This window comes from Balaenoptera borealis, assembly GCF_965194805.1.
Source record: "Balaenoptera borealis genome assembly, chromosome: 9".
NCBI lineage: Eukaryota > Metazoa > Chordata > Mammalia > Artiodactyla > Balaenopteridae > Balaenoptera > Balaenoptera borealis.
The window spans coordinates 79,989,437-80,016,434 of record NC_138873.1 but is presented as its reverse complement, the minus strand read 5'-3'; positions in this window follow the sequence as shown (position 1 = coordinate 80,016,434).

Here is a 26,998-nt window from a genome sequence, read left to right as displayed (position 1 = left end):
ATGTTCTGTGATTATCTCCAAGATCATCTATGGTGCCTCAAAGAGCAGTGTTTCATTGTTTTCCATGGCTAGTATTCATTGTGTACATGGACCACTTCTTCTTTATCCTTTCATCTGTTGATGGACATTTTGGTTGCTTCACTGTCTTGTCTATTGTGAATAAGGCTGCAGTGCAACTTTTGCAGCCCGGGTCTTCATTCTGGTCTTCTCAGGTGAGAGGCCCATTGGTGCGCCTGCTGGATTGAATGGTACCTCAATTTTTCGTTTTCAACGCAGCTCCTTTCTGTTCTCATTATTAGCGTTTAACCCTTTTACATCTCACCAGCAGCTAGAGGGTACACAGTTCTCTAAAACCCCTTCAGCATTTATTGTTTGTAGACTTTTTGCCAATGGTCAGTCGACTGGTGTGAGTTGAAAACATTTTGTAGATTAGATTGCATGAGTCTAATACTTCCTGAGGTGGAGCGTTTATCCATTTTCCTTTCTTTAAAAAGAGAGTGAGTAAAACTTACCTCTTCATACTATCTTCTTGAAAATTTTGCCTGTTTTGAATTTTTTTTATCCATTCCCTACCTCAGCACAATTTTGAGGGCAGGTGTCTTTACAGCTCTGAGTCCTTGTGAATGGTAAGTGACCATTAGCAGTGGGTTAAAAGCTGCTCTTGTGGGAATCGGCCACAAGGCGGCAGCATTTCTCCTTTACCAAATCTGGTTACTAGGGCAACAGAGCCTTACTGGAAGTGGTGTTCTAGGTGGTAAATTAGAATGGAATGTGCGAGGAAAAAGCCCTTTAAGTTTATGTCTCATTACCTCTTGTTGGTATTTTGAACTTAATTTTTATTTTTTATCACAGCAAACTTGATTACAATGTTTTGTTTGTTCTAGTTGTGCAAGATGTGGTTCTTTCACACATATGCATATATCTATTCTTCTTCGGATCCTTTTCCCATGTAGGTTATGACACAATGTTGAGTAGTCTTCTCTTGGTATTGCGTAGGTCTTTGGTGATTATATATTTCACATGTGTTTGTATCTCTCTGTTAACCTCAATATGGTAATGTATCCAATCCTCACACCTTTCCATTTGGTGACCCATAAGTTTTTTTAATGAATCTATGATAGTGTTTCTCTGTGGAAATATCTTTGTATCATTTTTTAGGTAACACCTATATGTGATATGATAGGATATGTGTCTTTCGCTTTCTCACTTACTCCAAGTTGACTGATTACTTCTCGACTCATCTATGGTGCTGCAAATGGCATTGTTTCATTTTTTCACTAGCTCCTATTCCATCTGTACAGGTAGCAGTTCTTCTTTGTCCACCCATCTGTCGGTGGACTTTTTGGTTACTTCCATATCTTGGCTATTGTAATACTATGCAATGTAGATTTGCGTGCCTGTGTCCTTTCAGTTCTGTCTTCTTAGTTTATAGGTCCAAGAATAGGTCTGCTGGATCATATGGTAGCTGAATGTTTACCTTTTATAGGCAGCTCTATTCTGTTCTCCTTAGTGGCTTTTTCCAGGTTACATCCCACTTAAAGTGGAGGGTATGTATTTCTTCCCAGCACCTTCAGCATTTATTCTTTGTAGTTTTTGCTGATGGTTATTCTGAGTGGTGTGAGCTGATACCTCTTTGTGGTTGAATTTGCATGTGTCTCATAATGCGTTGAAGTTGAGCGTTAAGACATGTCCATTTTATTTTTCGAGCTGTGATTAGAGCTTATTACTTCAAAGTGTTTTCTTAAAGTATGTGTCACCATTTGAAATATTTTGGCCATTATCTCCCTCAAGACATTTTGAGGGCAGGTTTCATTTACAGCCCTGCAGTACTTGTTCATATGAAGTGACCATTAGCTCAGGCTTTAAACCTGCTTTTGCAGGTAACGGCCAGAGAGCGGCAGCCTTGCTACGTTCTCCATGCTGGTACTAGGGAAACAGACCTACCGGCCAGTGGTATTCTTCGGTTATAAATTAGAGTGCAATGTGCCCGGGTAAACCCACAAATGTTGATGTCTCCTTGCTTTTGTTTGTTTTTAAATTTAATTTATATTTATTATTAGAGTAATATTCCATTGTGTACGTGGACCACTTCTTCTTGGTGCATTCCTCGGTTGATGGACATTTTCATTGCTTCCAAGTGCTGGCTATGGTAAATATTGCTGGCGTACAGGTTTGCCCGCCTGTCACTTTTTCAGTCTCATTTTCTCAGGTGATAGGCCAAGCAGTGGTTGTGATTGATTGACTGGTAGCTCAATATTTCCCTTTTCAAAGCACCTACATTGTGTTTTCATTAGTGGCTCTTTACATACCCCCCCCTTACAACCGAGGGTACGCATTTCTCCACACTCCCTTCACCATTTATTTTTGGCAGCATTTTTCCTAATGGCCATTCTGACTGCTGTGAGCTGATAGGTTTTTGTAATATGGGTATGCATGTCATTAAAAATTTTTTAAATTCATCATATTCCTACGCCTTTTTCTTTTCTCTTAAAAGAAAAAACCGTGAGTACAATATAGCTCTTGAAACTGTCTTCTTCGAAGGTTGCCCTCTTTTGAATTTTTTGGTCGATTTTTGACCCCAGAAATTTTCTGGAGGGCAGGTGCCATTTACACAACTGCAAGTTGGTGAAAATTTAGTGACCTTTTGCAGTGGGTTCAAAGCTGCTGTTGTGGGAAACGGCCACAAGGAGGTAGCATTTCTCCATTCCCCAAGCTGGGTCCTAGGGCAGCAGAGCCTTTCTGGAAGTCATTGTCCTAGGTTGTAAATTAGAATGGAATTTGCCAGGAGAAATCCCCTTAAGTTTATGTCTCATTACTTCTTCTTGGTTTTTAAAATTTTTTTTAATCTGGGTAAAGTTTAGAATATTGTTTGTCCTAGGTGTACACAATCTGGTTCATTTGTACATTATGTATGTCTATTAATGTACAGATCCTCTTCCCATGTAAAATATTACAGTGTTCCGTCGACCTCCCTTGCTATATGTTCGGTCTTTTTGATACATGTATATAATATGTATTTGTATATGTATAGTAACACTAATCCTCATTTCTCAATTTCCCCCCTCCTTTCCTTTTAGATGAGCATAGTTTGTTTTGTTTTCTAAGCCTGTGAGTGTCTTTCTCTTTGGAAATATGTTCATCTGTGTCAGTTATTAGGTAATGCCATAAGTGATAATATAGGCTATAGGTCTTTTGCTTTCCGACCTACTTCATGTTTTGTGATTATCTCCAGGCTCATCTATGGTGCCCCAAAGAGTAGTGCTTCAAAGTTTTCCAAGGCTAATATTCCATTGTGTACATGGACCACTTCTTCTTGGTGCATTCCTCTGTTGATGGACATTTTCGTTGCTTCCAAGTGTTGCCTATGGTAAATATTGCTGGAGTGCAGGATTGCCAGCCTGTGATTTTTGATTTTCATTTTCTCAGGTGATAGACCCAGCAGTGGTTATGATTGATTGACTGGTATGGTAGCTCAACGTTTACCTTTTCAAGGCACCTCAATTGTGCTTTCATTTGTGGCTCTTACCACGTCCCCCTTAGAATCGAGGGTACGCATTGCTCCACAATCACATCAGCATTTATTTTTGGCAGCATTTTTGTTGATGGCCATTCTGACTGGTGTGAGCTGATAGGTTTTTGTAATTTGGGTTTACATGTCTGTAAAAATTCCTACAATTCATCATTTTTCCACGCCTTTTTGTTTTCTGTTAAAAGAAAAAAGAAAAAAAGTGTGAGTATAATATACCTCTTCAAATTTTCTTTTTGGAAGGTTGCACTCTAGAATTTTTGGGTTGATTTTCGACCTCAGTATTTTTTGGAGGGCAGGTGTCATTTACAGACCTGCAATTGGTGAATATTTAGTGACCTTTTGCAGTGGGTTTAAAACTGCTGTTGTGGGAAACAGCCACAAGGATGCAGCATTTCTCCATTCCCAAATCTGGGTACTAGGGCAGCACAGCCGTTCTGGAAGTCGTTTGCCTAGGTTGTAAATTTGAATGGAATGTGCCAGGAAAACCCCCCATAAGTTTATGTCTCATTACTCCTAGTTCGTTGTTTTAATTTTTTCAATTGGGGTAATGGTTAGAATGTTGCTTGTCCAAGGTGTACATCTACATATTCTATATACCTATTTATGTAGAGATCCTCTTCCCGTGTAAATTATTACACAGTGTTCCCTAAACCTTCCTTGCTATATGGTCGGTCTTTTTGATATATGTATATAATATGTATTTGTATACATATGGTAACGCTAATCTTCATTTATCCATTCCCCCCACCTTTCCTTTTAGATAAGCACAGTTTTTTTTTAATAAGTCTGTGATTGACTTTCTCTGTGGAATTATGTTCATTTGTGTCAGTTATTAGATAACGCCTATAAGTGATATCATAGGATATAGGACTTTTGCTTTCCGACTTACCTCATGTTCTGTGATTATCTCCAAGATCATCTATGGTGCCTCAAAGAGCAGTGTTTCATTGTTTTCCATGGCTAGTATTCATTGTGTACATGGACCACTTCTTCTTTATCCTTTCATCTGTTGATGGACATTTTGGTTGCTTCACTGTCTTGTCTATTGTGAATAAGGCTGCAGTGCAACTTTTGCAGCCCGGGTCTTCATTCTGGTCTTCTCAGGTGAGAGGCCCATTGGTGCGCCTGCTGGATTGAATGGTACCTCAATTTTTCGTTTTCAACGCAGCTCCTTTCTGTTCTCATTATTAGCGTTTAACCCTTTTACATCTCACCAGCAGCTAGAGGGTACACAGTTCTCTAAAACCCCTTCAGCATTTATTGTTTGTAGACTTTTTGCCAATGGTCAGTCGACTGGTGTGAGTTGAAAACATTTTGTAGATTAGATTGCATGAGTCTAATACTTCCTGAGGTGGAGCGTTTATCCATTTTCCTTTCTTTAAAAAGAGAGTGAGTAAAACTTACCTCTTCATACTATCTTCTTGAAAATTTTGCCTGTTTTGAATTTTTTTTATCCATTCCCTACCTCAGCACAATTTTGAGGGCAGGTGTCTTTACAGCTCTGAGTCCTTGTGAATGGTAAGTGACCATTAGCAGTGGGTTAAAAGCTGCTCTTGTGGGAATCGGCCACAAGGCGGCAGCATTTCTCCTTTACCAAATCTGGTTACTAGGGCAACAGAGCCTTACTGGAAGTGGTGTTCTAGGTGGTAAATTAGAATGGAATGTGCGAGGAAAAAGCCCTTTAAGTTTATGTCTCATTACCTCTTGTTGGTATTTTGAACTTAATTTTTATTTTTTATCACAGCAAACTTGATTACAATGTTTTGTTTGTTCTAGGTGTGCAAGATGTGGTTCTTTCACACATATGCATATATCTATTCTTCTTCGGATCCTTTTCCCATGTAGGTTATGACACAATGTTGAGTAGTCTTCTCTTGGTATTGCGTAGGTCTTTGGTGATTATATATTTCACATGTGTTTGTATCTCTCTGTTAACCTCAATATGGTAATGTATCCAATCCTCACACCTTTCCATTTGGTGAACCATAAGTTTTTTTAATGAATCTATGATAGTGTTTCTCTGTGGAAATATCTTTGTATCATTTTTTAGGTAACACCTATATGTGATATGATAGGATATGTGTCTTTCGCTTTCTCACTTACTCCAAGTTGACTGATTACTTCTCGACTCATCTATGGTGCTGCAAATGGCATTGTTTCATTTTTTCACTAGCTCCTATTCCATCTGTACAGGTAGCAGTTCTTCTTTGTCCACCCATCTGTCGGTGGACTTTTTGGTTACTTCCATATCTTGGCTATTGTAATACTATGCAATGTAGATTTGCGTGCCTGTGTCCTTTCAGTTCTGTCTTCTTAGTTTATAGGTCCAAGAATAGGTCTGCTGGATCATATGGTAGCTGAATGTTTACCTTTTATAGGCAGCTCTATTCTGTTCTCCTTAGTGGCTTTTTCCAGGTTACATCCCACTTAAAGTGGAGGGTATGTATTTCTTCCCAGCACCTTCAGCATTTATTCTTTGTAGTTTTTGCTGATGGTTATTCTGAGTGGTGTGAGCTGATACCTCTTTGTGGTTGAATTTGCATGTGTCTCATAATGCGTTGAAGTTGAGCGTTAAGACATGTCCATTTTATTTTTCGAGCTGTGATTAGAGCTTATTACTTCAAAGTGTTTTCTTAAAGTATGTGTCACCATTTGAAATATTTTGGCCATTATCTCCCTCAAGACATTTTGAGGGCAGGTTTCATTTACAGCCCTGCAGTACTTGTTCATATGAAGTGACCATTAGCTCAGGCTTTAAACCTGCTTTTGCAGGTAACGGCCAGAGAGCGGCAGCCTTGCTACGTTCTCCATGCTGGTACTAGGGAAACAGACCTACCGGCCAGTGGTATTCTTCGGTTATAAATTAGAGTGCAATGTGCCCGGGTAAACCCACAAATGTTGATGTCTCCTTGCTTTTGTTTGTTTTTAAATTTAATTTATATTTATTATTAGAGTAATATTCCATTGTGTACGTGGACCACTTCTTCTTGGTGCATTCCTCGGTTGATGGACATTTTCATTGCTTCCAAGTGCTGGCTATGGTAAATATTGCTGGCGTACAGGTTTGCCCGCCTGTCACTTTTTCAGTCTCATTTTCTCAGGTGATAGGCCAAGCAGTGGTTGTGATTGATTGACTGGTAGCTCAATATTTCCCTTTTCAAAGCACCTACTTTGTGTTTTCATTAGTGGCTCTTTACATGCCCCCCCCCCTACAACCGAGGGTACGCATTTCTCCACACTCCCTTCACCGTTTATTTTTGGCAGCATTTTTCCTAATGGCCATTCTGACTGCTGTGAGCTGATAGGTTTTTGTAATATGGGTATGCATGTCATTAAAAATTTTTTTAATTCATCATATTCCTACGCCTTTTTCTTTTCTCTTAAAAGAAAAAACCGTGAGTACAATATAGCTCTTGAAACTGTCTTCTTCGAAGGTTGCCCTCTTTTGAATTTTTTGGTCGATTTTTGACCCCAGAAATTTTCTGGAGGGCAGGTGCCATTTACAGAACTGCAAGTGGGTGAAAATTTAGTGACCTTTTGCAGTGGGTTCAAAGCTGCTGTTGTGGGAAACGGCCACAAGGAGGTAGCATTTCTCCATTCCCCAAGCTGGGTCCTAGGGCAGCAGAGCCTTTCTGGAAGTCATTGTCCTAGGTTGTAAATTAGAATGGAATTTGCCAGGAGAAATCCCCTTAAGTTTATGTCTCATTACTTCTTCTTGGTTTTTAAAATTTTTTTTAATCTGGGTAAAGTTTAGAATATTGTTTGTCCTAGGTGTACACAATCTGGTTCATTTGTACATTATGTATGTCTATTAATGTACAGATCCTCTTCCCATGTAAAATATTACAGTGTTCCGTCGACCTCCCTTGCTATATGTTCGGTCTTTTTGATACATGCATATAATATGTATTTGTATATGTATAGTAACACTAATCCTCATTTCTCAATTTCCCCCCTCCTTTCCTTTTAGATGAGCATAGTTTGTTTTGTTTTCTAAGCCTGTGAGTGTCTTTCTCTTTGGAAATATGTTCATCTGTGTCAGTTATTAGGTAATGCCATAAGTGATAATATAGGCTATAGGTCTTTTGCTTTCCGACCTACTTCATGTTTTGTGATTATCTCCAGGCTCATCTATGGTGCCCCAAAGAGTAGTGCTTCAAAGTTTTCCAAGGCTAATATTCCATTGTGTACATGGACCACTTCTTCTTGGTGCATTCCTCTGTTGATGGACATTTTCGTTGCTTCCAAGTGTTGCCTATGGTAAATATTGCTGGAGTGCAGGATTGCCAGCCTGTGATTTTTGATTTTCATTTTCTCAGGTGATAGACCCAGCAGTGGTTATGATTGATTGACTGGTATGGTAGCTCAACGTTTACCTTTTCAAGGCACCTCAATTGTGCTTTCATTTGTGGCTCTTCCCACGTCCCCCTTAGAATCGAGGGTACGCATTGCTCCACAATCACGTCAGCATTTATTTTTGGCAGCATTTTTGTTGATGGCCATTCTGACTGGTGTGAGCTGATAGGTTTTTGTAATTTGGGTTTACATGTCTGTAAAAATTCCTACAATTCATCATTTTTCCACGCCTTTTTGTTTTCTGTTAAAAGAAAAAAGAAAAAAAGTGTGAGTATAATATACCTCTTCAAATTTTCTTTTTGGAAGGTTGCACTCTAGAATTTTTGGGTTGATTTTCGACCTCAGTATTTTTTGGAGGGCAGGTGTCATTTACAGACCTGCAATTGGTGAATATTTAGTGACCTTTTGCAGTGGGTTTAAAACTGCTGTTGTGGGAAACGGCCACAAGGATGCAGCATTTCTCCATTCCCAAATCTGGGTACTAGGGCAGCACAGCCGTTCTGGAAGTCGTTTGCCTAGGTTGTAAATTTGAATGGAATGTGCCAGGAAAACCCCCCATAAGTTTATGTCTCATTACTCCTAGTTCGTTGTTTTAATTTTTTCAATTGGGGTAATGGTTAGAATGTTGCTTGTCCAAGGTGTACATCTACATACTCTATATACCTATTTATGTAGAGATCCTCTTCCCGTGTAAATTATTACACAGTGTTCCCTAAACCTTCCTTGCTATATGGTCGGTCTTTTTGATATATGTATATAATATGTATTTGTATACATATGGTAACGCTAATCTTCATTTATCCATTCCCCCCACCTTTCCTTTTAGATAAGCATAGTTTTTTTTTAATAAGTCTGTGATTGACTTTCTCTGTGGAATTATGTTCATTTGTGTCAGTTATTAGATAACGCCTATAAGTGATATCATAGGATATAGGACTTTTGCTTTCCGACTTACCTCATGTTCTGTGATTATCTCCAAGATCATCTATGGTGCCTCAAAGAGCAGTGTTTCATTGTTTTCCATGGCTAGTATTCATTGTGTACATGGACCACTTCTTCTTTATCCTTTCATCTGTTGATGGACATTTTGGTTGCTTCACTGTCTTGTCTATTGTGAATAAGGCTGCAGTGCAACTTTTGCAGCCCGGGTCTTCATTCTGGTCTTCTCAGGTGAGAGGCCCATTGGTGCGCCTGCTGGATTGAATGGTACCTCAATTTTTCGTTTTCAACGCAGCTCCTTTCTGTTCTCATTATTAGCGTTTAACCCTTTTACATCTCACCAGCAGCTAGAGGGTACACAGTTCTCTAAAACCCCTTCAGCATTTATTGTTTGTAGACTTTTTGCCAATGGTCAGTCGACTGGTGTGAGTTGAAAACATTTTGTAGATTAGATTGCATGAGTCTAATACTTCCTGAGGTGGAGCGTTTATCCATTTTCCTTTCTTTAAAAAGAGAGTGAGTAAAACTTACCTCTTCATACTATCTTCTTGAAAATTTTGCCTGTTTTGAATTTTTTTTATCCATTCCCTACCTCAGCACAATTTTGAGGGCAGGTGTCTTTACAGCTCTGAGTCCTTGTGAATGGTAAGTGACCATTAGCAGTGGGTTAAAAGCTGCTCTTGTGGGAATCGGCCACAAGGCGGCAGCATTTCTCCTTTACCAAATCTGGTTACTAGGGCAACAGAGCCTTACTGGAAGTGGTGTTCTAGGTGGTAAATTAGAATGGAATGTGCGAGGAAAAAGCCCTTTAAGTTTATGTCTCATTACCTCTTGTTGGTATTTTGAACTTAATTTTTATTTTTTATCACAGCAAACTTGATTACAATGTTTTGTTTGTTCTAGGTGTGCAAGATGTGGTTCTTTCACACATATGCATATATCTATTCTTCTTCGGATCCTTTTCCCATGTAGGTTATGACACAATGTTGAGTAGTCTTCTCTTGGTATTGCGTAGGTCTTTGGTGATTATATATTTCACATGTGTTTGTATCTCTCTGTTAACCTCAATATGGTAATGTATCCAATCCTCACACCTTTCCATTTGGTGACCCATAAGTTTTTTTAATGAATCTATGATAGTGTTTCTCTGTGGAAATATCTTTGTATCATTTTTTAGGTAACACCTATATGTGATATGATAGGATATGTGTCTTTCGCTTTCTCACTTACTCCAAGTTGACTGATTACTTCTCGACTCATCTATGGTGCTGCAAATGGCATTGTTTCATTTTTTCACTAGCTCCTATTCCATCTGTACAGGTAGCAGTTCTTCTTTGTCCACCCATCTGTCGGTGGACTTTTTGGTTACTTCCATATCTTGGCTATTGTAATACTATGCAATGTAGATTTGCGTGCCTGTGTCCTTTCAGTTCTGTCTTCTTAGTTTATAGGTCCAAGAATAGGTCTGCTGGATCATATGGTAGCTGAATGTTTACCTTTTATAGGCAGCTCTATTCTGTTCTCCTTAGTGGCTTTTTCCAGGTTACATCCCACTTAAAGTGGAGGGTATGTATTTCTTCCCAGCACCTTCAGCATTTATTCTTTGTAGTTTTTGCTGATGGTTATTCTGAGTGGTGTGAGCTGATACCTCTTTGTGGTTGAATTTGCATGTGTCTCATAATGCGTTGAAATTGAGCGTTAAGACATGTCCATTTTATTTTTCGAGCTGTGATTAGAGCTTATTACTTCAAAGTGTTTTCTTAAAGTATGTGTCACCATTTGAAATATTTTGGCCATTATCTCCCTCAAGACATTTTGAGGGCAGGTTTCATTTACAGCCCTGCAGTACTTGTTCATATGAAGTGACCATTAGCTCAGGCTTTAAACCTGCTTTTGCAGGTAACGGCCAGAGAGCGGCAGCCTTGCTACGTTCTCCATGCTGGTACTAGGGAAACAGACCTACCGGCCAGTGGTATTCTTCGGTTATAAATTAGAGTGCAATGTGCCCGGGTAAACCCACAAATGTTGATGTCTCCTTGCTTTTGTTTGTTTTTAAATTTAATTTATATTTATTATTAGAGTAATATTCCATTGTGTACGTGGACCACTTCTTCTTGGTGCATTCCTCGGTTGATGGACATTTTCATTGCTTCCAAGTGCTGGCTATGGTAAATATTGCTGGCGTACAGGTTTGCCCGCCTGTCACTTTTTCAGTCTCATTTTCTCAGGTGATAGGCCAAGCAGTGGTTGTGATTGATTGACTGGTAGCTCAATATTTCCCTTTTCAAAGCACCTACTTTGTGTTTTCATTAGTGGCTCTTTACATGCCCCCCCCCCTACAACCGAGGGTACGCATTTCTCCACACTCCCTTCACCGTTTATTTTTGGCAGCATTTTTCCTAATGGCCATTCTGACTGCTGTGAGCTGATAGGTTTTTGTAATATGGGTATGCATGTCATTAAAAATTTTTTAAATTCATCATATTCCTACGCCTTTTTCTTTTCTCTTAAAAGAAAAAACCGTGAGTACAATATAGCTCTTGAAACTGTCTTCTTCGAAGGTTGCCCTCTTTTGAATTTTTTGGTCGATTTTTGACCCCAGAAATTTTCTGGAGGGCAGGTGCCATTTACAGAACTGCAAGTGGGTGAAAATTTAGTGACCTTTTGCAGTGGGTTCAAAGCTGCTGTTGTGGGAAACGGCCACAAGGAGGTAGCATTTCTCCATTCCCCAAGCTGGGTCCTAGGGCAGCAGAGCCTTTCTGGAAGTCATTGTCCTAGGTTGTAAATTAGAATGGAATTTGCCAGGAGAAATCCCCTTAAGTTTATGTCTCATTACTTCTTCTTGGTTTTTAAAATTTTTTTTAATCTGGGTAAAGTTTAGAATATTGTTTGTCCTAGGTGTACACAATCTGGTTCATTTGTACATTATGTATGTCTATTAATGTACAGATCCTCTTCCCATGTAAAATATTACAGTGTTCCGTCGACCTCCCTTGCTATATGTTCGGTCTTTTTGATACATGTATATAATATGTATTTGTATATGTATAGTAACACTAATCCTCATTTCTCAATTTCCCCCCTCCTTTCCTTTTAGATGAGCATAGTTTGTTTTGTTTTCTAAGCCTGTGAGTGTCTTTCTCTTTGGAAATATGTTCATCTGTGTCAGTTATTAGGTAATGCCATAAGTGATAATATAGGCTATAGGTCTTTTGCTTTCCGACCTACTTCATGTTTTGTGATTATCTCCAGGCTCATCTATGGTGCCCCAAAGAGTAGTGCTTCAAAGTTTTCCAAGGCTAATATTCCATTGTGTACATGGACCACTTCTTCTTGGTGCATTCCTCTGTTGATGGACATTTTCGTTGCTTCCAAGTGTTGCCTATGGTAAATATTGCTGGAGTGCAGGATTGCCAGCCTGTGATTTTTGATTTTCATTTTCTCAGGTGATAGACCCAGCAGTGGTTATGATTGATTGACTGGTATGGTAGCTCAACGTTTACCTTTTCAAGGCACCTCAATTGTGCTTTCATTTGTGGCTCTTACCACGTCCCCCTTAGAATCGAGGGTACGCATTGCTCCACAATCACATCAGCATTTATTTTTGGCAGCATTTTTGTTGATGGCCATTCTGACTGGTGTGAGCTGATAGGTTTTTGTAATTTGGGTTTACATGTCTGTAAAAATTCCTACAATTCATCATTTTTCCACGCCTTTTTGTTTTCTGTTAAAAGAAAAAAGAAAAAAAGTGTGAGTATAATATACCTCTTCAAATTTTCTTTTTGGAAGGTTGCACTCTAGAATTTTTGGGTTGATTTTCGACCTCAGTATTTTTTGGAGGGCAGGTGTCATTTACAGACCTGCAATTGGTGAATATTTAGTGACCTTTTGCAGTGGGTTTAAAACTGCTGTTGTGGGAAATGGCCACAAGGATGCAGCATTTCTCCATTCCCAAATCTGGGTACTAGGGCAGCACAGCCGTTCTGGAAGTCGTTTGCCTAGGTTGTAAATTTGAATGGAATGTGCCAGGAAAACCCCCCATAAGTTTATGTCTCATTACTCCTAGTTCGTTGTTTTAATTTTTTCAATTGGGGTAATGGTTAGAATGTTGCTTGTCCAAGGTGTACATCTACATATTCTATATACCTATTTATGTAGAGATCCTCTTCCCGTGTAAATTATTACACAGTGTTCCCTAAACCTTCCTTGCTATATGGTCGGTCTTTTTGATATATGTATATAATATGTATTTGTATACATATGGTAACGCTAATCTTCATTTATCCATTCCCCCCACCTTTCCTTTTAGATAAGCACAGTTTTTTTTTAATAAGTCTGTGATTGACTTTCTCTGTGGAATTATGTTCATTTGTGTCAGTTATTAGATAACGCCTATAAGTGATATCATAGGATATAGGACTTTTGCTTTCCGACTTACCTCATGTTCTGTGATTATCTCCAAGATCATCTATGGTGCCTCAAAGAGCAGTGTTTCATTGTTTTCCATGGCTAGTATTCATTGTGTACATGGACCACTTCTTCTTTATCCTTTCATCTGTTGATGGACATTTTGGTTGCTTCACTGTCTTGTCTATTGTGAATAAGGCTGCAGTGCAACTTTTGCAGCCCGGGTCTTCATTCTGGTCTTCTCAGGTGAGAGGCCCATTGGTGCGCCTGCTGGATTGAATGGTACCTCAATTTTTCGTTTTCAACGCAGCTCCTTTCTGTTCTCATTATTAGCGTTTAACCCTTTTACATCTCACCAGCAGCTAGAGGGTACACAGTTCTCTAAAACCCCTTCAGCATTTATTGTTTGTAGACTTTTTGCCAATGGTCAGTCGACTGGTGTGAGTTGAAAACATTTTGTAGATTAGATTGCATGAGTCTAATACTTCCTGAGGTGGAGCGTTTATCCATTTTCCTTTCTTTAAAAAGAGAGTGAGTAAAACTTACCTCTTCATACTATCTTCTTGAAAATTTTGCCTGTTTTGAATTTTTTTTATCCATTCCCTACCTCAGCACAATTTTGAGGGCAGGTGTCTTTACAGCTCTGAGTCCTTGTGAATGGTAAGTGACCATTAGCAGTGGGTTAAAAGCTGCTCTTGTGGGAATCGGCCACAAGGCGGCAGCATTTCTCCTTTACCAAATCTGGTTACTAGGGCAACAGAGCCTTACTGGAAGTGGTGTTCTAGGTGGTAAATTAGAATGGAATGTGCGAGGAAAAAGCCCTTTAAGTTTATGTCTCATTACCTCTTGTTGGTATTTTGAACTTAATTTTTATTTTTTATCACAGCAAACTTGATTACAATGTTTTGTTTGTTCTAGTTGTGCAAGATGTGGTTCTTTCACACATATGCATATATCTATTCTTCTTCGGATCCTTTTCCCATGTAGGTTATGACACAATGTTGAGTAGTCTTCTCTTGGTATTGCGTAGGTCTTTGGTGATTATATATTTCACATGTGTTTGTATCTCTCTGTTAACCTCAATATGGTAATGTATCCAATCCTCACACCTTTCCATTTGGTGACCCATAAGTTTTTTTAATGAATCTATGATAGTGTTTCTCTGTGGAAATATCTTTGTATCATTTTTTAGGTAACACCTATATGTGATATGATAGGATATGTGTCTTTCGCTTTCTCACTTACTCCAAGTTGACTGATTACTTCTCGACTCATCTATGGTGCTGCAAATGGCATTGTTTCATTTTTTCACTAGCTCCTATTCCATCTGTACAGGTAGCAGTTCTTCTTTGTCCACCCATCTGTCGGTGGACTTTTTGGTTACTTCCATATCTTGGCTATTGTAATACTATGCAATGTAGATTTGCGTGCCTGTGTCCTTTCAGTTCTGTCTTCTTAGTTTATAGGTCCAAGAATAGGTCTGCTGGATCATATGGTAGCTGAATGTTTACCTTTTATAGGCAGCTCTATTCTGTTCTCCTTAGTGGCTTTTTCCAGGTTACATCCCACTTAAAGTGGAGGGTATGTATTTCTTCCCAGCACCTTCAGCATTTATTCTTTGTAGTTTTTGCTGATGGTTATTCTGAGTGGTGTGAGCTGATACCTCTTTGTGGTTGAATTTGCATGTGTCTCATAATGCGTTGAAGTTGAGCGTTAAGACATGTCCATTTTATTTTTCGAGCTGTGATTAGAGCTTATTACTTCAAAGTGTTTTCTTAAAGTATGTGTCACCATTTGAAATATTTTGGCCATTATCTCCCTCAAGACATTTTGAGGGCAGGTTTCATTTACAGCCCTGCAGTACTTGTTCATATGAAGTGACCATTAGCTCAGGCTTTAAACCTGCTTTTGCAGGTAACGGCCAGAGAGCGGCAGCCTTGCTACGTTCTCCATGCTGGTACTAGGGAAACAGACCTACCGGCCAGTGGTATTCTTCGGTTATAAATTAGAGTGCAATGTGCCCGGGTAAACCCACAAATGTTGATGTCTCCTTGCTTTTGTTTGTTTTTAAATTTAATTTATATTTATTATTAGAGTAATATTCCATTGTGTACGTGGACCACTTCTTCTTGGTGCATTCCTCGGTTGATGGACATTTTCACTGCTTCCAAGTGCTGGCTATGGTAAATATTGCTGGCGTACAGGTTTGCCCGCCTGTCACTTTTTCATTCTCATTTTCTCAGGTGATAGGCCAAGCAGTGGTTGTGATTGATTGACTGGTAGCTCAATATTTCCCTTTTCAAAGCACCTACATTGTGTTTTCATTAGTGGCTCTTTACATACCCCCCCCCTTACAACCGAGGGTACGCATTTCTCCACACTCCCTTCACCGTTTATTTTTGGCAGCATTTTTCCTAATGGCCATTCTGACTGCTGTGAGCTGATAGGTTTTTGTAATATGGGTATGCATGTCATTAAAAATTTTTTAAATTCATCATATTCCTACGCCTTTTTCTTTTCTCTTAAAAGAAAAAACCGTGAGTACAATATAGCTCTTGAAACTGTCTTCTTCGAAGGTTGCCCTCTTTTGAATTTTTTGGTCGATTTTTGACCCCAGAAATTTTCTGGAGGGCAGGTGCCATTTACACAACTGCAAGTTGGTGAAAATTTAGTGACCTTTTGCAGTGGGTTCAAAGCTGCTGTTGTGGGAAACGGCCACAAGGAGGTAGCATTTCTCCATTCCCCAAGCTGGGTCCTAGGGCAGCAGAGCCTTTCTGGAAGTCATTGTCCTAGGTTGTAAATTAGAATGGAATTTGCCAGGAGAAATCCCCTTAAGTTTATGTCTCATTACTTCTTCTTGGTTTTTAAAATTTTTTTTAATCTGGGTAAAGTTTAGAATATTGTTTGTCCTAGGTGTACACAATCTGGTTCATTTGTACATTATGTATGTCTATTAATGTACAGATCCTCTTCCCATGTAAAATATTACAGTGTTCCGTCGACCTCCCTTGCTATATGTTCGGTCTTTTTGATACATGTATATAATATGTATTTGTATATGTATAGTAACACTAATCCTCATTTCTCAATTTCCCCCCTCCTTTCCTTTTAGATGAGCATAGTTTGTTTTGTTTTCTAAGCCTGTGAGTGTCTTTCTCTTTGGAAATATGTTCATCTGTGTCAGTTATTAGGTAATGCCATAAGTGATAATATAGGCTATAGGTCTTTTGCTTTCCGACCTACTTCATGTTTTGTGATTATCTCCAGGCTCATCTATGGTGCCCCAAAGAGTAGTGCTTCAAAGTTTTCCAAGGCTAATATTCCATTGTGTACATGGACCACTTCTTCTTGGTGCATTCCTCTGTTGATGGACATTTTCGTTGCTTCCAAGTGTTGCCTATGGTAAATATTGCTGGAGTGCAGGATTGCCAGCCTGTGATTTTTGATTTTCATTTTCTCAGGTGATAGACCCAGCAGTGGTTATGATTGATTGACTGGTATGGTAGCTCAACGTTTACCTTTTCAAGGCACCTCAATTGTGCTTTCATTTGTGGCTCTTACCACGTCCCCCTTAGAATCGAGGGTACGCATTGCTCCACAATCACGTCAGCATTTATTTTTGGCAGCATTTTTGTTGATGGCCATTCTGACTGGTGTGAGCTGATAGGTTTTTGTAATTTGGGTTTACATGTCTGTAAAAATTCCTACAATTCATCATTTTTCCACGCCTTTTTGTTTTCTGTTAAAAGAAAAAAGAAAAAAAGTGTGAGTATAATATACCTCTTCAAATTTTCTTTTTGGAAGGTTGCACTCTAGAATTTTTGGGTTGATTTTCGACCTCAGTATTTTTTGGAGGGCAGGTGTCATTTACAGACCTGCAATTGGTGAATATTTAGTGACCTTTTGCAGTGGGTTTAAAACTGCTGTTGTGGGAAACGGCCACAAGGATGCAGCATTTCTCCATTCCCAAATCTGGGTACTAGGGCAGCACAGCCGTTCTGGAAGTCGTTTGCCTAGGTTGTAAATTTGAATGGAATGTGCCAGGAAAACCCCCCATAAGTTTATGTCTCATTACTCCTAGTTCATTGTTTTAATTTTTTCAATTGGGGTAATGGTTAGAATGTTGCTTGTCCAAGGTGTACATCTACATATTCTATATACCTATTTATGTAGAGATCCTCTTCCCGTGTAAATTATTACACAGTGTTCCCTAAACCTTCCTTGCTATATGGTCGGTCTTTTTGATATATGTATATAATATGTATTTGTATACATATGGTAACGCTAATCTTCATTTATCCATTCCCCCCACCTTTCCTTTTAGATAAGCACAGTTTTTTTTTAATAAGTCTGTGATTGACTTTCTCTGTGGAATTATGTTCATTTGTGTCAGTTATTAGATAACGCCTATAAGTGATATCATAGGATATAGGACTTTTGCTTTCCGACTTACCTCATGTTCTGTGATTATCTCCAAGATCATCTATGGTGCCTCAAAGAGCAGTGTTTCATTGTTTTCCATGGCTAGTATTCATTGTGTACATGGACCACTTCTTCTTTATCCTTTCATCTGTTGATGGACATTTTGGTTGCTTCACTGTCTTGTCTATTGTGAATAAGGCTGCAGTGCAACTTTTGCAGCCCGGGTCTTCATTCTGGTCTTCTCAGGTGAGAGGCCCATTGGTGCGCCTGCTGGATTGAATGGTACCTCAATTTTTCGTTTTCAACGCAGCTCCTTTCTGTTCTCATTATTAGCGTTTAACCCTTTTACATCTCACCAGCAGCTAGAGGGTACACAGTTCTCTAAAACCCCTTCAGCATTTATTGTTTGTAGACTTTTTGCCAATGGTCAGTCGACTGGTGTGAGTTGAAAACATTTTGTAGATTAGATTGCATGAGTCTAATACTTCCTGAGGTGGAGCGTTTATCCATTTTCCTTTCTTTAAAAAGAGAGTGAGTAAAACTTACCTCTTCATACTATCTTCTTGAAAATTTTGCCTGTTTTGAATTTTTTTTATCCATTCCCTACCTCAGCACAATTTTGAGGGCAGGTGTCTTTACAGCTCTGAGTCCTTGTGAATGGTAAGTGACCATTAGCAGTGGGTTAAAAGCTGCTCTTGTGGGAATCGGCCACAAGGCGGCAGCATTTCTCCTTTACCAAATCTGGTTACTAGGGCAACAGAGCCTTACTGGAAGTGGTGTTCTAGGTGGTAAATTAGAATGGAATGTGCGAGGAAAAAGCCCTTTAAGTTTATGTCTCATTACCTCTTGTTGGTATTTTGAACTTAATTTTTATTTTTTATCACAGCAAACTTGATTACAATGTTTTGTTTGTTCTAGTTGTGCAAGATGTGGTTCTTTCACACATATGCATATATCTATTCTTCTTCGGATCCTTTTCCCATGTAGGTTATGACACAATGTTGAGTAGTCTTCTCTTGGTATTGCGTAGGTCTTTGGTGATTATATATTTCACATGTGTTTGTATCTCTCTGTTAACCTCAATATGGTAATGTATCCAATCCTCACACCTTTCCATTTGGTGACCCATAAGTTTTTTTAATGAATCTATGATAGTGTTTCTCTGTGGAAATATCTTTGTATCATTTTTTAGGTAACACCTATATGTGATATGATAGGATATGTGTCTTTCGCTTTCTCACTTACTCCAAGTTGACTGATTACTTCTCGACTCATCTATGGTGCTGCAAATGGCATTGTTTCATTTTTTCACTAGCTCCTATTCCATCTGTACAGGTAGCAGTTCTTCTTTGTCCACCCATCTGTCGGTGGACTTTTTGGTTACTTCCATATCTTGGCTATTGTAATACTATGCAATGTAGATTTGCGTGCCTGTGTCCTTTCAGTTCTGTCTTCTTAGTTTATAGGTCCAAGAATAGGTCTGCTGGATCATATGGTAGCTGAATGTTTACCTTTTATAGGCAGCTCTATTCTGTTCTCCTTAGTGGCTTTTTCCAGGTTACATCCCACTTAAAGTGGAGGGTATGTATTTCTTCCCAGCACCTTCAGCATTTATTCTTTGTAGTTTTTGCTGATGGTTATTCTGAGTGGTGTGAGCTGATACCTCTTTGTGGTTGAATTTGCATGTGTCTCATAATGCGTTGAAGTTGAGCGTTAAGACATGTCCATTTTATTTTTCGAGCTGTGATTAGAGCTTATTACTTCAAAGTGTTTTCTTAAAGTATGTGTCACCATTTGAAATATTTTGGCCATTATCTCCCTCAAGACATTTTGAGGGCAGGTTTCATTTACAGCCCTGCAGTACTTGTTCATATGAAGTGACCATTAGCTCAGGCTTTAAACCTGCTTTTGCAGGTAACGGCCAGAGAGCGGCAGCCTTGCTACGTTCTCCATGCTGGTACTAGGGAAACAGACCTACCGGCCAGTGGTATTCTTCGGTTATAAATTAGAGTGCAATGTGCCCGGGTAAACCCACAAATGTTGATGTCTCCTTGCTTTTGTTTGTTTTTAAATTTAATTTATATTTATTATTAGAGTAATATTCCATTGTGTACGTGGACCACTTCTTCTTGGTGCATTCCTCGGTTGATGGACATTTTCATTGCTTCCAAGTGCTGGCTATGGTAAATATTGCTGGCGTACAGGTTTGCCCGCCTGTCACTTTTTCATTCTCATTTTCTCAGGTGATAGGCCAAGCAGTGGTTGTGATTGATTGACTGGTAGCTCAATATTTCCCTTTTCAAAGCACCTACATTGTGTTTTCATTAGTGGCTCTTTACATGCCCCCCCCTTACAACCGAGGGTACGCATTTCTCCACACTCCCTTCACCGTTTATTTTTGGCAGCATTTTTCCTAATGGCCATTCTGACTGCTGTGAGCTGATAGGTTTTTGTAATATGGGTATGCATGTCATTAAAAATTTTTTAAATTCATCATATTCCTACGCCTTTTTCTTTTCTCTTAAAAGAAAAAACCGTGAGTACAATATAGCTCTTGAAACTGTCTTCTTCGAAGGTTGCCCTCTTTTGAATTTTTTGGTCGATTTTTGACCCCAGAAATTTTCTGGAGGGCAGGTGCCATTTACACAACTGCAAGTTGGTGAAAATTTAGTGACCTTTTGCAGTGGGTTCAAAGCTGCTGTTGTGGGAAACGGCCACAAGGAGGTAGCATTTCTCCATTCCCCAAGCTGGGTCCTAGGGCAGCAGAGCCTTTCTGGAAGTCATTGTCCTAGGTTGTAAATTAGAATGGAATTTGCCAGGAGAAATCCCCTTAAGTTTATGTCTCATTACTTCTTCTTGGTTTTTAAAATTTTTTTTAATCTGGGTAAAGTTTAGAATATTGTTTGTCCTAGGTGTACACAATCTGGTTCATTTGTACATTATGTATGTCTATTAATGTACAGATCCTCTTCCCATGTAAAATATTACAGTGTTCCGTCGACCTCCCTTGCTATATGTTCGGTCTTTTTGATACATGTATATAATATGTATTTGTATATGTATAGTAACACTAATCCTCATTTCTCAATTTCCCCCCTCCTTTCCTTTTAGATGAGCATAGTTTGTTTTGTTTTCTAAGCCTGTGAGTGTCTTTCTCTTTGGAAATATGTTCATCTGTGTCAGTTATTAGGTAATGCCATAAGTGATAATATAGGCTATAGGTCTTTTGCTTTCCGACCTACTTCATGTTTTGTGATTATCTCCAGGCTCATCTATGGTGCCCCAAAGAGTAGTGCTTCAAAGTTTTCCAAGGCTAATATTCCATTGTGTACATGGACCACTTCTTCTTGGTGCATTCCTCTGTTGATGGACATTTTCGTTGCTTCCAAGTGTTGCCTATGGTAAATATTGCTGGAGTGCAGGATTGCCAGCCTGTGATTTTTGATTTTCATTTTCTCAGGTGATAGACCCAGCAGTGGTTATGATTGATTGACTGGTATGGTAGCTCAACGTTTACCTTTTCAAGGCACCTCAATTGTGCTTTCATTTGTGGCTCTTACCACGTCCCCCTTAGAATCGAGGGTACGCATTGCTCCACAATCACGTCAGCATTTATTTTTGGCAGCATTTTTGTTGATGGCCATTCTGACTGGTGTGAGCTGATAGGTTTTTGTAATTTGGGTTTACATGTCTGTAAAAATTCCTACAATTCATCATTTTTCCACGCCTTTTTGTTTTCTGTTAAAAGAAAAAAGAAAAAAAGTGTGAGTATAATATACCTCTTCAAATTTTCTTTTTGGAAGGTTGCACTCTAGAATTTTTGGGTTGATTTTCGACCTCAGTATTTTTTGGAGGGCAGGTGTCATTTACAGACCTGCAATTGGTGAATATTTAGTGACCTTTTGCAGTGGGTTTAAAACTGCTGTTGTGGGAAACGGCCACAAGGATGCAGCATTTCTCCATTCCCAAATCTGGGTACTAGGGCAGCACAGCCGTTCTGGAAGTCGTTTGCCTAGGTTGTAAATTTGAATGGAATGTGCCAGGAAAACCCCCCATAAGTTTATGTCTCATTACTCCTAGTTCATTGTTTTAATTTTTTCAATTGGGGTAATGGTTAGAATGTTGCTTGTCCAAGGTGTACATCTACATATTCTATATACCTATTTATGTAGAGATCCTCTTCCCGTGTAAATTATTACACAGTGTTCCCTAAACCTTCCTTGCTATATGGTCGGTCTTTTTGATATATGTATATAATATGTATTTGTATACATATGGTAACGCTAATCTTCATTTATCCATTCCCCCCACCTTTCCTTTTAGATAAGCACAGTTTTTTTTTAATAAGTCTGTGATTGACTTTCTCTGTGGAATTATGTTCATTTGTGTCAGTTATTAGATAACGCCTATAAGTGATATCATAGGATATAGGACTTTTGCTTTCCGACTTACCTCATGTTCTGTGATTATCTCCAAGATCATCTATGGTGCCTCAAAGAGCAGTGTTTCATTGTTTTCCATGGCTAGTATTCATTGTGTACATGGACCACTTCTTCTTTATCCTTTCATCTGTTGATGGACATTTTGGTTGCTTCACTGTCTTGTCTATTGTGAATAAGGCTGCAGTGCAACTTTTGCAGCCCGGGTCTTCATTCTGGTCTTCTCAGGTGAGAGGCCCATTGGTGCGCCTGCTGGATTGAATGGTACCTCAATTTTTCGTTTTCAACGCAGCTCCTTTCTGTTCTCATTATTAGCGTTTAACCCTTTTACATCTCACCAGCAGCTAGAGGGTACACAGTTCTCTAAAACCCCTTCAGCATTTATTGTTTGTAGACTTTTTGCCAATGGTCAGTCGACTGGTGTGAGTTGAAAACATTTTGTAGATTAGATTGCATGAGTCTAATACTTCCTGAGGTGGAGCGTTTATCCATTTTCCTTTCTTTAAAAAGAGAGTGAGTAAAACTTACCTCTTCATACTATCTTCTTGAAAATTTTGCCTGTTTTGAATTTTTTTTATCCATTCCCTACCTCAGCACAATTTTGAGGGCAGGTGTCTTTACAGCTCTGAGTCCTTGTGAATGGTAAGTGACCATTAGCAGTGGGTTAAAAGCTGCTCTTGTGGGAATCGGCCACAAGGCGGCAGCATTTCTCCTTTACCAAATCTGGTTACTAGGGCAACAGAGCCTTACTGGAAGTGGTGTTCTAGGTGGTAAATTAGAATGGAATGTGCGAGGAAAAAGCCCTTTAAGTTTATGTCTCATTACCTCTTGTTGGTATTTTGAACTTAATTTTTATTTTTTATCACAGCAAACTTGATTACAATGTTTTGTTTGTTCTAGTTGTGCAAGATGTGGTTCTTTCACACATATGCATATATCTATTCTTCTTCGGATCCTTTTCCCATGTAGGTTATGACACAATGTTGAGTAGTCTTCTCTTGGTATTGCGTAGGTCTTTGGTGATTATATATTTCACATGTGTTTGTATCTCTCTGTTAACCTCAATATGGTAATGTATCCAATCCTCACACCTTTCCATTTGGTGAACCATAAGTTTTTTTAATGAATCTATGATAGTGTTTCTCTGTGGAAATATCTTTGTATCATTTTTTAGGTAACACCTATATGTGATATGATAGGATATGTGTCTTTCGCTTTCTCACTTACTCCAAGTTGACTGATTACTTCTCGACTCATCTATGGTGCTGCAAATGGCATTGTTTCATTTTTTCACTAGCTCCTATTCCATCTGTACAGGTAGCAGTTCTTCTTTGTCCACCCATCTGTCGGTGGACTTTTTGGTTACTTCCATATCTTGGCTATTGTAATACTATGCAATGTAGATTTGCGTGCCTGTGTCCTTTCAGTTCTGTCTTCTTAGTTTATAGGTCCAAGAATAGGTCTGCTGGATCATATGGTAGCTGAATGTTTACCTTTTATAGGCAGCTCTATTCTGTTCTCCTTAGTGGCTTTTTCCAGGTTACATCCCACTTAAAGTGGAGGGTATGTATTTCTTCCCAGCACCTTCAGCATTTATTCTTTGTAGTTTTTGCTGATGGTTATTCTGAGTGGTGTGAGCTGATACCTCTTTGTGGTTGAATTTGCATGTGTCTCATAATGCGTTGAAGTTGAGCGTTAAGACATGTCCATTTTATTTTTCGAGCTGTGATTAGAGCTTATTACTTCAAAGTGTTTTCTTAAAGTATGTGTCACCATTTGAAATATTTTGGCCATTATCTCCCTCAAGACATTTTGAGGGCAGGTTTCATTTACAGCCCTGCAGTACTTGTTCATATGAAGTGACCATTAGCTCAGGCTTTAAACCTGCTTTTGCAGGTAACGGCCAGAGAGCGGCAGCCTTGCTACGTTCTCCATGCTGGTACTAGGGAAACAGACCTACCGGCCAGTGGTATTCTTCGGTTATAAATTAGAGTGCAATGTGCCCGGGTAAACCCACAAATGTTGATGTCTCCTTGCTTTTGTTTGTTTTTAAATTTAATTTATATTTATTATTAGAGTAATATTCCATTGTGTACGTGGACCACTTCTTCTTGGTGCATTCCTCGGTTGATGGACATTTTCATTGCTTCCAAGTGCTGGCTATGGTAAATATTGCTGGCGTACAGGTTTGCCCGCCTGTCACTTTTTCATTCTCATTTTCTCAGGTGATAGGCCAAGCAGTGGTTGTGATTGATTGACTGGTAGCTCAATATTTCCCTTTTCAAAGCACCTACATTGTGTTTTCATTAGTGGCTCTTTACATGCCCCCCCCTTACAACCGAGGGTACGCATTTCTCCACACTCCCTTCACCGTTTATTTTTGGCAGCATTTTTCCTAATGGCCATTCTGACTGCTGTGAGCTGATAGGTTTTTGTAATATGGGTATGCATGTCATTAAAAATTTTTTAAATTCATCATATTCCTACGCCTTTTTCTTTTCTCTTAAAAGAAAAAACCGTGAGTACAATATAGCTCTTGAAACTGTCTTCTTCGAAGGTTGCCCTCTTTTGAATTTTTTGGTCGATTTTTGACCCCAGAAATTTTCTGGAGGGCAGGTGCCATTTACACAACTGCAAGTTGGTGAAAATTTAGTGACCTTTTGCAGTGGGTTCAAAGCTGCTGTTGTGGGAAACGGCCACAAGGAGGTAGCATTTCTCCATTCCCCAAGCTGGGTCCTAGGGCAGCAGAGCCTTTCTGGAAGTCATTGTCCTAGGTTGTAAATTAGAATGGAATTTGCCAGGAGAAATCCCCTTAAGTTTATGTCTCATTACTTCTTCTTGGTTTTTAAAATTTATTTTAATCTGGGTAAAGTTTAGAATATTGTTTGTCCTAGGTGTACACAATCTGGTTCATTTGTACATTATGTATGTCTATTAATGTACAGATCCTCTTCCCATGTAAAATATTACAGTGTTCCGTCGACCTCCCTTGCTATATGTTCGGTCTTTTTGATACATGTATATAATATGTATTTGTATATGTATAGTAACACTAATCCTCATTTCTCAATTTCCCCCCTCCTTTCCTTTTAGATGAGCATAGTTTGTTTTGTTTTCTAAGCCTGTGAGTGTCTTTCTCTTTGGAAATATGTTCATCTGTGTCAGTTATTAGGTAATGCCATAAGTGATAATATAGGCTATAGGTCTTTTGCTTTCCGACCTACTTCATGTTTTGTGATTATCTCCAGGCTCATCTATGGTGCCCCAAAGAGTAGTGCTTCAAAGTTTTCCAAGGCTAATATTCCATTGTGTACATGGACCACTTCTTCTTGGTGCATTCCTCTGTTGATGGACATTTTCGTTGCTTCCAAGTGTTGCCTATGGTAAATATTGCTGGAGTGCAGGATTGCCAGCCTGTGATTTTTGATTTTTATTTTCTCAGGTGATAGACCCAGCAGTGGTTATGATTGATTGACCGGTATGGTAGCTCAACGTTTACCTTTTCAAGGCACCTCAATTGTGCTTTCATTTGTGGCTCTTACCACGTCCCCCTTAGAATCGAGGGTACGCATTGCTCCACAATCACATCAGCATTTATTTTTGGCAGCATTTTTGTTGATGGCCATTCTGACTGGTGTGAGCTGATAGGTTTTTGTAATTTGGGTTTACATGTCTGTAAAAATTCCTACAATTCATCATTTTTCCACGCCTTTTTGTTTTCTGTTAAAAGAAAAAAGAAAAAAAGTGTGAGTATAATATACCTCTTCAAATTTTCTTTTTGGAAGGTTGCACTCTAGAATTTTTGGGTTGATTTTCGACCTCAGTATTTTTTGGAGGGCAGGTGTCATTTACAGACCTGCAATTGGTGAATATTTAGTGACCTTTTGCAGTGGGTTTAAAACTGCTGTTGTGGGAAACGGCCACAAGGATGCAGCATTTCTCCATTCCCAAATCTGGGTACTAGGGCAGCACAGCCGTTCTGGAAGTCGTTTGCCTAGGTTGTAAATTTGAATGGAATGTGCCAGGAAAACCCCCCATAAGTTTATGTCTCATTACTCCTAGTTCGTTGTTTTAATTTTTTCAATTGGGGTAATGGTTAGAATGTTGCTTGTCCAAGGTGTACATCTACATATTCTATATACCTATTTATGTAGAGATCCTCTTCCCGTGTAAATTATTACACAGTGTTCCCTAAACCTTCCTTGCTATATGGTCGGTCTTTTTGATATATGTATATAATATGTATTTGTATACATATGGTAACGCTAATCTTCATTTATCCATTCCCCCCACCTTTCCTTTTAGATAAGCATAGTTTTTTTTTAATAAGTCTGTGATTGACTTTCTCTGTGGAATTATGTTCATTTGTGTCAGTTATTAGATAACGCCTATAAGTGATATCATAGGATATAGGACTTTTGCTTTCCGACTTACCTCATGTTCTGTGATTATCTCCAAGATCATCTATGGTGCCTCAAAGAGCAGTGTTTCATTGTTTTCCATGGCTAGTATTCATTGTGTACATGGACCACTTCTTCTTTATCCTTTCATCTGTTGATGGACATTTTGGTTGCTTCACTGTCTTGTCTATTGTGAATAAGGCTGCAGTGCAACTTTTGCAGCCCGGGTCTTCATTCTGGTCTTCTCAGGTGAGAGGCCCATTGGTGCGCCTGCTGGATTGAATGGTACCTCAATTTTTCGTTTTCAACGCAGCTCCTTTCTGTTCTCATTATTAGCGTTTAACCCTTTTACATCTCACCAGCAGCTAGAGGGTACACAGTTCTCTAAAACCCCTTCAGCATTTATTGTTTGTAGACTTTTTGCCAATGGTCAGTCGACTGGTGTGAGTTGAAAACATTTTGTAGATTAGATTGCATGAGTCTAATACTTCCTGAGGTGGAGCGTT